We start from the raw sequence: 11,438 nt of genomic DNA, 5'->3' as shown, positions 1-11,438 counted from the left end.
GTTGTAGATGATTGTCGTAGTTTGGAGGTGCTTCATTGTAGGCACTTGCAATGAAGCACCTCTCACATATCACAGGGCTAGTCATAAATAATTTTGGCAGATTGGAGGTGCTTCATTGCAGGCTACTTGCGTTCTGACACAGGCTAGGAAAAGTGGCTGGAGAAACGTAGACAGAGAGCTATGTTAATTATAGGTAGAAAGTACTTAAATAGTAGACAACTTCAAAGTTATGAATGCGGGCTACATAAGCTACATAAGCCAGTGTAGGTTGTTTGATTTTTTTGTTACATCGACGACAAATAATTTGTTACATGGCACATTGTCTTGTCTCATTTCAGGTAGTTTGTTAATATATAGTAGTAGATTGTAAAGTTAACTTGATTACTAACATGATCATTGAGTCGGTGTCTAGTCTGAGTGCGCTAGGCAGAGAACTTTGTTATGTCTAGCTACATGGAAATTATATGAGTAGTTAAACTTTCTGTCATGTGATGAGAAAATGACAAACTATAGACCATATATAGTGCACATCATACAAAAGTGCCATACAAAAGTATGGTGGAGAGTCGGCACTGTGCTCCCTATAAATAATAAGAATCCATTACCCCGTAGTTCTAGTTGTGCGGTCAAATCAAATGCATAGACATGGAGATCTGAATGCAGCTTATGAACCTTTATGACTTGTTAACACAGAGTTTGTTTGTCAATTTATAGATGCTCCCGTATTATGGACTACTCTTACCAGCTCATTCTTTAGCTTGTAAATGGAAAAACCTTTCTTTTCTTTTGTACTAATAGCTCTAACCATTGTCCAAATGTGTTTGCCTTAAAAAATGCATCCTTCTTCCACTTCAGCATGTCATATGTAGAGAGTCATATACAATGAAGTTCCTCAGTGATATGCCGCTCTTCTATTTCTGGCATGGAATTGCAGTTTCTCTCACAACTATGTGTCATTGCAGTTTTCTAAAGTGAACCATCTATGGCTATAATCCCTTATATATACAACCTCTTGTTACCATAAACATGTGGTAGTGATGTGTGTGAACACATTAGGACCGCCGGGGCATTTTTTCCCTCTTTAGGAGGTTTTTTCCCCCGTGCATTGTATATATGCCCATCACTCTAGTGTTATTTATCTTTCCATTGCACACTAAGTAATACACTTCTATTGTGTGACTTGAGCTTCCTTTATCTTCTCCAAGCTGTGTGCGTTTCTCTGCAACCCTAATTCCAACAATTGGTATTAAGAGTAGGTTGCGTCCTCCCGGGCTTAGTCGCCAGCTGCTCCAGCACATGCCTACTCATTTTCTCCGATTTCAGTGAGCTTTGGCGAGCGTTCGCAAGTCGACAAAAATTTTGACGAAACTCGTAGAGCTTGGTATGCTCAGATTTCTCATTCAGGCTCATTTCGGCCTTCGTTTCCACTACAAGCAGTATTGCACACGCTATTTTGCCATTTTGTGCAAAATTTCTGTCAGTGTTGTTTTCTGCATAACAGGTGCCTTACAGTCTTCTACGATTTGTGCTATATAGCACGTGTTGTTCCCGCTTCGTTTCTCCTCTTTTCAGGCGGTTTTCACATCAGGTGCAACATTTATTATGGCTGACAACAACACAGATGTGTTCAAGATGTTTGCTGCCAAGGACAGATTGGATGGGGACAATTACCCTATGTGGGCTTACATGATGCAACATGTTCTTGTGTCAAAGGGCGTCTAGCATATTATGCAGGGCATTGATGTACGTCCTGGTTCTTAGGATGGCGATGTTGAGGATGTGGCAGGTCTTGCTGCAAAGATTGTTGTTATTAGAATTGTTTTGCCTACGGCTGAACAATCTCATTGGGATGTAAAGGATGTGCAGGCTCATGCATTGATTGCGTTGTCTATGAAGCGCACCATTGTTCCTCACATTCGTTCAGAAAAATTTGCAAAACAGGCTTGGGATATTTTGGCTGTCCTTTATGCAACAAGTCACAATGAGACTAAAATTGCTTTGCTGCGTAAAGAGCTGGAGTCGAAAAGGAAGATGATATGGACACTTTCTTGCTGGTGTCAAGGATATCAATAAGCAACTTATTTCTGCATGTGAAGTCATTTCAGATAGTTCCCTTGTGCAAACTGTTCTTAATGCCTTACCAAATTCTTACCAGACTTTTGCTAGTACTTGGAGACTTATGACCCAAGGAAATCCTGAAGTTGTCAAGTTTGATGCATCATGCACATTGCTGTTGCAGGAGTCACTTTCCAAAAAAGCCAGGACTAGACAACGTGCAATTGACCAAGCTTTTATTTCTTCTCAAAGAAAGGGTAGTAACAACAATGCAGCCACTTCTTATGGTTCTGCTGCGAGTGGCAAAACTTTTGTTCCCAAAAGCTTCTGCTAGCAGCACTTCGTCTGGCAATTGTGGTGATAAGGTCAAAAAGGAGATGCGTTGTCATTATTGTAAAGCTAATGATCACTTGATCAAGCAGTGTCCTAAGTTGAAGGCCAAAGAGGCTAAGAAGAAAGAGGGTGGTTCCACTGCAAATGCTGGTTCCACTACAAATGCAGCCATTGTTCAGTCTTCTGTGAAAGGAGACTGTGGTGATGATGTTGATGCAGAATGGGCTTTTAGTGCAGAGTGCACTTATAATCCGGTTGTCCATGATGCATGCATGTCAGTTGCTACAGATTCACATGTGTTGTATTTCGACAGTGGTGCTACAAAGCACATTACCTCACATCATGAATTGTTCACCTCTCTCGAGTTTGATGTCCCTCATGGGAATTCAGTCACTTGTGCCAACAATGCCTCTTATCCAGTTCAGGGAGTTGGAAAGATTGTGCTTACTGCTGCAAACGGCAGTTCCTTCACACTTGTTGATGCACTTTATGTATCTGGGATCAAGAAGAATCTTTTGTCAGTGTCCGCACTTGCCAGACTTGGACTTGTAGTCAAATTTGTGGATGACATATGTACAGTTCATGATCTCAGTTTTGGTGATGAAATTGTTGCATTTGGGCTTTTGTACCGTGGGCTGTATAAGCTCACTTTGTATGACAAGTCTAGACAAAATTTTGCAAATGCAGTTGTAGATTCAAGGGCTATTTCAGATGCAAAACTTTGGCATGCACATTTTGGTCATCTGAATTTTGCTAGTTTGCCGCGTTTGCAAAAATATGATATGGTTGCTTCTTTGCCGCCTCTTGAAGCACCTGTCAAACATGTTTGTGAAGGTTGTATTCTGGGTAAAATGCAGTGTTCTCAGTTTCCAAAGGATGGTTCAGTTAGGGCCACATGCAGGTTGCAACTTGTGCATAATGATGTTTGTGGGCCCATGCGAACTCCATCCTTGGGCAATTACCTATACTTCGTGACTTTCATTGATGATTACTCCAAGCATGCATGGGTATTTCCGCTTAAAGTGAAGTGCGAAGTTTTTATGTGCTTCAAACAATTTCTGGCTATGGTTGAAAATGTATCGAAATGTACTATGGGCACCCTCCGTTTCGATTGAGGGGGGGAGTACATGTCTCATGAATTTAATGCATTTCGCGCTAGTCGTGGGATAAAACACCAATGTACAGTGCCTTACACACCTCGGCAAAATGGTGTTGCTAAGAGGAAAAATAGGTCACTTACGAAAATGGCAGGATGTATGGTCAAAAGTCAAGCTTTGCCGCATTCTTTTTGGCTTGATGCCATCATGTGTGCCACTTATGTACTAAACAGGTGTCCTACGAAAGCTTTGCAGTCTATTACTCCATATGAAGCATGGCATGATAGAAAGCCTTCTATTGAGCACATGCGTGTTTTTGGCTGTTTGGCATATGCTTTGGTGCCACAAACACAACGCAAAAAATTGGATGATAAGGCTGTCAAATGTATTTTTGTTGGTTATAGTGCTGAAAGCAAAGGTTACAGGTTGTATCATCCGTATCATTTTGTGCAGAATTTTTTTCAGTGCCGTTTTTTGCATAACAGGTGCCTTGCAGTCTTCTACGGTTTGTGCTATACAGCACGTGTTTTTCTCGCTCCCTTTCTCCTCTTTTCGGACAGTTTTCACATCAAGTGCAACATTTACGATGGCTGACAAAAACATAGTTGTATTCAAGATGTTTGCTGCTGAGGACAGGTTGGATGGGGACAATTACCCTATGTGGGCTTATATGATGCAACACCTCCTTGTGTCAAAGGGCGTCTTGAATATTGTGCAGGGCATCGATGTACATCTTGGTTATGAGGATGTAGGCGATGTTGAGGATGTTGCAGGTCTTGCTGCAATCAGAGTTGTTTTGCCTACGGTAGAACAGTCTCGTTGGGATGTAAACGATGCGCAGGCTCATGCATTGATTGCATTTTCGGTGAAGCGCATCATTGTTCCTCATATCCGCTCAGCAAAATCTGCAAAATAGGCTTGGGATATTCTAGCAGGTCTTTATGCAAGCCGCAATGAGGCTAAAATTTCTTTACTGGGTAAAGAGTTGGAGTCGAAGATTATGCATGAGGAGGATGATATGGACACTTTTCTTGTTGGTGTCAAGGATATGAATGAGCAACTTGTGTCCTAAGTTGAAGGCAAAAGAGGTTAAGAAGAAAGAGGGTGGTTCCAGTGCAAATGCTGGTTCCACTACAAATGCAGCCATTGTTGAGTCTTATGTGAAAGGAGACTGTAATGCTGATGTTGATGCAGAATGGGCTTTTAGTGCAGAGTGCACTTATAATCCGGTTGTCCATGATGCATGCATGTCAGTTGCTACAGATTCACATGTGTTGTATTTCGACAGTGGTGCTACAAAGCACATTACCTCACATCATGAATTGTTCACCTCTCTCGAGTTTGATGTCCCTCATGGGAATTCAGTCACTTGTGCCAACAATGCCTCTTATCCAGTTCAGGGAGTTGGAAAGATTGTGCTTACTGCTGCAAACGGTAGTTCCTTCACACTTGTTGATGCACTTTATGTATCTGGGATCAAGAAGAATCTTTTGTCAGTGTCCGCACTTGCTAGAGTTGGACTTGTAGTCAAATTTGTGGATGACATATGTACAGTTCATGATCTCAGTTTTGATGAAATTGTTGCATTTGGGCTTTTGTGCCGTGGGCTGTATAAGCTCACTTTGTATGACAAGTGCGGACAAAATTTTGCAAATGCAGATTCAAGGGCTATTTTAGATGCAAAACTTTGGCAGGCACGTTTTGGTCATCTAAATTTTTCCAGTTTGCTGCGTTTGCAGAAATCTGATATGGTTGCTTCTTTGCTGCCTCTTGAAGCACCTATCAAACATGTTTGTGAAGATTGTATTCTGGGTAAAATGCAGCGTTCTAAGTTTCCAAAGGATGGTTCAGTTAGGGCCACATGCAGGTTACAGCTTGTGCATAGGTGATGTGTGTGGGCCCATGCAAACTCCATCCTTGAGCAATTACCTGTACTTCGTGACTTTCATTGATGATTACTCCAGGCATGCATGGGTATTTCCGCTTAAAGCGAAGTCTGAAGTTTTTATGTGCTTCAAACAATTTCTAGCTATGGCTAAAAATGTATCAAAATGTACTATGGGCACCCTCCATTTCGATCGAGGGGGGGAGTTTATGTCTCATGAATTTAATGCATTTCTGGCTAGTCGTGGGATAAAACACCAATGTACAGTGCCTTACACACCTCAGCAAAATGGTGTTGCTAAGAGGAAAAACAAGTCACTTACGAAAATGGCACGATATATGGTCAAAAGTCAAGCTTTGCCGCATTCTTTTTGGCTTGAGGCCATCATGTGTGCCACTTATGTACTAAACAAGTGTCCTATGAAAGCTTTGCAGTCTATTACTCCATATGAAGCATGGCATGATAGAAAGTCTTCTATTGAGCACATGCATGTTTTTGGCTGTTTGGCATATGCTTTGGTGCCACAAACACAGTGCAAAAAATTGGATGATAAGGCTGTCAAATGTATTTTTGTTGGTATTCGTGCTGAAAGCAAAGGTTACAGGTTGTATCATCCCCAAACAAAGCGTATTCTAGTTTCACGGGATGTAATGTTTGTGAAAGATTCTGTTCAACCCTTGCTGTCATGTACTAGAGACAGTAAGGTAAGCTCACATGACATTTATGACACTTTGTAGCCTCTTTTTAGTGGTGGAAATATGAATTGAAGTTCTAATGAGGCAAATGTACAGCCTATGGGGGTTTCTGAAAATGTTATAGATCAGCCTAGTATTGATGCAGATGTACATGATGTACTTGATGAGGAAAGGGCTGAAAATGAGCAAGCTAGAGGTATGCAAAATGGCTGGTGCACACTTTGCGTGACAGTAAATTGAATGCACCTTTGTCTAGTCGTACTCGTTCACGCTCTCGCCATGCATCGTATGCATCGGACTGTTATGCTTTGGTTGTGTCTAGCTTACATGATGTTGAGGAACCTCTGTGTTTTAATGAAGCACAAAATTGAGAAAATTGGATGGCTGCCATGCAATCAGAATATGATCCACTTATAGAAAATGACACATGGACTTTATGTGATTTGCCTCCTGGAAAAAAGGCCACTGGTACAAAGTGGGTGTACAAGTTGAAACGCAAGCCGGATGGTGAGATTGATTTCATAAGGCTCGACTTGTTGCAAAGGGTTATGCACATCAAAAAGGCATAGATTATGAAGAGACTTTTGCTCCCACTTGTCGTATGACTACTGTGCGTTCTCTATGTGCATTGGCAACTCATTTTGGTTGGGATGTACATCAATCAAACATTGTTACTGCTTTTTTGAATGGTGACATATTTGAGGAAGTTTATGTAATGCAGCCTTGCGCTTTTGTCATGAAAGGACAAGAGGACAAAGTGTGCAAATGTAACAAGGATTTGTATGGGTTGAAGCAATCTCCTTGTGCTTGGTATGAGAAAGCTGACACTCATTTGGTCAAACAAAGCTTTCATAACAGTCCAACAGAAAGCACATTGTATGTAAAGCGTGAGGGTGATGTACTTCTCATTGTGGTTCTTTATGTAGATGATTTGTTGATCACTGGACCAAATGACAGACATATTGCTGAATTTAAGGCTGATTTGAATGCTACTTTCAAGATGAAAGATTTGGGGTTGTTGCATCATTACTTGGGTATACAGTTTAAGTAGTGTGATGGTGGTATTGCCTTGTGCCAGAAAAGTTACATAGAGACATTGCTATGTAAATTTGGACTTGAGGATTGCAAACCTATTGCCACTCCCATGGAAACAAGTTTGAAGTTGAGTCTACATGATGCTGACGATCCTGCTGATGTCACTTTACGAAATTGCTGTTGGCTGCCTCATTTATGTATGCAACATGAGGCCAGATATTCAGTTTGCAGTCTCACAGGTCAACAAATTGTGTATAGCCTAGGGTCTAAGCATTGGCAGGCTATCAAGAGGATTTTTCGCTACCTTAGTGGCACTTTACATCTTGGCTTGTTTTATCCCAAGGGGGGATCATTGCCACCAGACTTACATGCTTTTTCGGGCTCAGATTGGGTTGGTTGTTTTGACACGCGAGTGTCCACAAGTGGTTTTTGTTTCATGCTTGGCAGTTCATGTATATCATGGTTGAGCAAGAAGCAACCTACTGTGGCCACTTTGAGTTGTGAGGCTGAGTACAGGGCAGTCTTCACAGCTACAGTTGAGTGTGTATGGCTCAGACGCCTTATGGCTGATTTGGGTGTTGGACAAGACACTGCAACACTATCTACACTGATAGTCATAGTGCATTGGCAGTTGCGAGGAACCCAATTTTTCATGCTCGCACAAAGCACATTGAGGTGCATTACCACTATGTCAGGGAGAGCCTCTCAGCAGGAGAGATCAGCTTGGCTTATGTGCCAACACAAGACAACCTTGCAGATCTTTTCACAAAGGCATTGTCTCGTGAGAAGCTCGAAGCTTTCTGCAAAGCTTTAGGCTTACTCCCCTTTGTGGACTGATCATGTCCTCAGGGCATAGCACTTCCCTTTACTCATGTGCCAGCTCTCGTTCACCGCATCACTCCAGGGGGGATTTGTTACCATATACATGTGGTAATGATGTGTGTAAACACACTAGGACAGCCTGGGCATTTTTTCCCTCTTTAGGAGGTTTTCCCTCCCGTGCATTGTATATACGTCCATCACTCTAGGGCTATCTATCTTTCCATTGCACACTGAGTAACACACTCTCTATTGTGTGCTTTGAGCCTCCTTCATCTTCTCCAAGCTGTGTGCGTTTCTCTGCAACCCTAATTCCAACAATTTTTTCCCTCTTTAGGAGGTTTTTCGCCCCGTGCATTGTATATACGCCCATCACTCTAGGGCTATCTATCTTTCCATTGCACACTAAGTAATACACTCTCTATTGTGTGCCTTGAGCTTCCTTTGTCTTCTCCAAGCTGTGTGCATTTCTCTGCAACCCTAATTCCAACACCTCTTTGTCGTGGTCTTTGTGTTTTCATATCTTGATCATGTTTTATCAGGAAAAAAGCTTGTGAAAAATGTTGCACTGCTCATCATTATTTTTGTTGAATTTTCAATTGTGCAACGTTTGTATCTAGAGGAGGTTTGAGGCTCTTACAAGGGGGCGGTACGGACGACTTGTCTATTGATAGTGTGTTTTCTCCATAGTAAGGTTCCAACCATAGGTTTATGGCTACTGCAGGGGCCTATGTTCACTACTCTGAAGCCTCCACAAATTTGTGCCCACCCCGCCCTTGGGATGGAACTTTCATCCCTACAATAGAACCAAGAGTGAATGCTCAACATGAGCTTCTCTTAGGGCGACTTCATTGCAATTGAATCAAAGCAAATGCTCAACTTAGGGAGGCTCCTACAAGCAAGCTTTTCTGTTGACAAAAAGTCCAAAGGAGGCTAAATCTGAATACTTACATTTGTGTTTCTCCTTTTCTCAAGTCTTGCTTTAAGGGTGAAGAACAACATGAATGCTAGAGAGAGAATTTTTGATGAAGTACTTAGGAACCTCAATGCCATTCTCATTGAGGCTTTTGCCAAATGTTTCCTGCTTGTGGCTCTTTTGGGTGAGGTCGACTATGAACTCTGCTGACAGACAGCCGATGTTGGCTTCCAGCTCTGTGTAGGCCTTTGAAGCAAGGAAGTACTCTAATGCTTTAAACCTCATCCTCGTCCTTCTGTTGGTCACTCGCGTTGAATCACGCAATGGATATGATTCAATGTTGGTGAGTTAAAAAGCTTGGAGTTTCTGCAACACACAAAAAGCCACGAGCACGTACTCTATTGGTTTTTTATTGGTGGCAGCCATACTGCAATGTGGAGTAGCCTCATGTCTCATTTGAGAAAAAGGCCTTAGGCCAAGCAAGTTTTTAAAAAATATTTTGTTTGCACACCTCCTTGCTGACAATAAAGAGAGGCAACAAAGTGTCATAAATGTCCTGTGAGCTTTAAAATGATCCCCCCCCCCCCCCCCCCCCCCCCCACTCTACCGCAAACACAACGCATAAAATTGGATGATAAGGCTGTCAAATGTATTTTTGTTGATTATAGTGCTGAAAGCAAAGGTTACAGGTTGTATCATCCTGGATTTAAAATGATCCCCCCCCCCCCCCCCCCCCCCCCCCCACCCTACCGCTAACAATAATAGTAGTGGCGATTTTAGTGGGGATCACAAGCCTCCATTAGAAAGAATCAACAAACAAGATCAAATTATGTCTTTGAAGGGCAAGGATCTGGCCTTATGGAGTTCTCTATTGGTTGTCGCCATAGAAAATATCATCATGATATTATATAGTTTATTTTTCAATCCATATCGCCCCTTAGCCTTTGATAGGGTAAACACTTCTCTAGTCAACTACATTTTGTTGTGGCATTGCCGTTAAGTCAGGGCTTATGGGGAGGAATTTTGCTAGCATGGCCATAGGGGCTTTGGCCAATCAAAATTTGGCATGTCATGATGTTATTTTTGTGTGGCACGCATGCATGTAATTTACTAATTTTGGAGTCCATTGTGTGTGAAATATTCTCAAGGCCTTTTTGTTTTGCTCACCACTCAGACACTTTGCTAAGCCACAATGACTCCTCACATTCTGTAGCTCTTCTACTCCTTCTTGTCACCAAGCTCTTCAATTTTGTGAAGGATGTTAGGGTCCGTGCTTCAATGATGTTCATTTATCATGCGTTATCATGCAGGACGATGTGCTCTCAAGCTGCACATAACAAGGGGAAGTACTCCCTTCTAGCCATTTTTTGTGGGTGATAATGAGATGAAGCGCTTTCTCTTTACGCATTTGCACTTTGAACTCCTTTATAATGTTGATTGGGGATAGAACTTAGTGTAGTTGCGGATAAGTCCTCCACCAATGTTGATCTTACAGAAGACAAGGAGATGGAATTTGAATTCCAGTATTTGAGAGGTATTTGGAGAAATGTGCACAGTACTCTTTCCTTTTGCAGCACTTGGATATTCATTGGTAAAGTGTTCCATCAAAAAGGCTTCCTTGAAACATTATTTTATCAAGTGAGGGATTTTTTTTACAAGAGTGTAAAACATTTCTGTTCTTTTTTAGCTTTTTGATTAAATGATTTTGGTTGTTGAGCATTAAGATCACTTGAAGGTATTCTCAGGAGGATGACAAGATGGACGACGATCAAGAAGAAACACTTTGGAAGTATATACATGAGGATGTATGTAGATACCCTTTGCACAAATGTCTTTTATGTGTTGTTCTTGGAAGTGGCTCTCAATTACTTGCTTTGGTTCTATAATTTCAAAAGTGCCATCATTGAAATTTCAAGTATGAGGATTCTCAAAGCTCTGTTTGTTTTATAGGGCCATTTTTATATTCATGCTAGCTCTAGTTGGCTTGTTTTATTCCTACAACAAAGGTGCTTTATTCAACTTCCTTGGTGTGCAACTTGTTGCTTATTTTGTGGACCTTTGATCTCAACATTTTGCTCCATAAACATGGTAGCTATTGTGCACAATGCCACTTCAGCTCTCCCTTTTGGTACCATCATGGTTATCCTTCTAATTTGGGCACTCATGGCATATCCTTTCCTTATTTTGGGTGGTACTATTTGTAAAAATAACAAAGGAAATTTTCAGGCCCATTGGCAGCCTAGCAAGTTTCCAAGGGAGATTCCTCAGCTACCATGGTATAGAGAGAGTCCCACCAATGGCTATGGTGGACTTTTGCCATTCAAGGCTATCTACATTGAAGTATAGTCTGGGTCACAAGGTGTATACAATCTACACCATCCTCTTCATTGTTTTCATACTTCTAATTATCGTGAAAACATTCATCACCATTACTTTGATGTACTTTCAACTTGTGGCTATGCTTGACCTTGCATACTTACCTACTTGCATCCTCTTAGACATTGAAAGTTGAGCCCATGTAACTTTGCATGTATGGCATTGTTAGCCTACATACACTTTTCTCCTAAAGTGGCCCAATTCAATGTGTGTGTGTGTGTGTGTGT

At 41.5% G+C, this 11,438-nt stretch overlaps 1 pseudogene; it reads left to right on the top strand.

The window, feature by feature from the left end:
- The first annotated feature begins 10,219 nt into the window (after positions 1 to 10,219).
- Positions 10,220 to 11,181, top strand: LOC147437879 (transmembrane 9 superfamily member 2 pseudogene; annotated as a pseudogene).
- The last annotated feature ends 257 nt before the right edge of the window (positions 11,182 to 11,438 follow it).

The sequence above is a fragment of the Adiantum capillus-veneris genome, chromosome 17, assembly GCF_014529385.1.
Source record: "Adiantum capillus-veneris isolate H3 chromosome 17, ASM1452938v2, whole genome shotgun sequence".
NCBI lineage: Eukaryota > Viridiplantae > Streptophyta > Polypodiopsida > Polypodiales > Pteridaceae > Adiantum > Adiantum capillus-veneris.
This window is presented reverse-complemented; position numbering and strand designations above follow the sequence as displayed.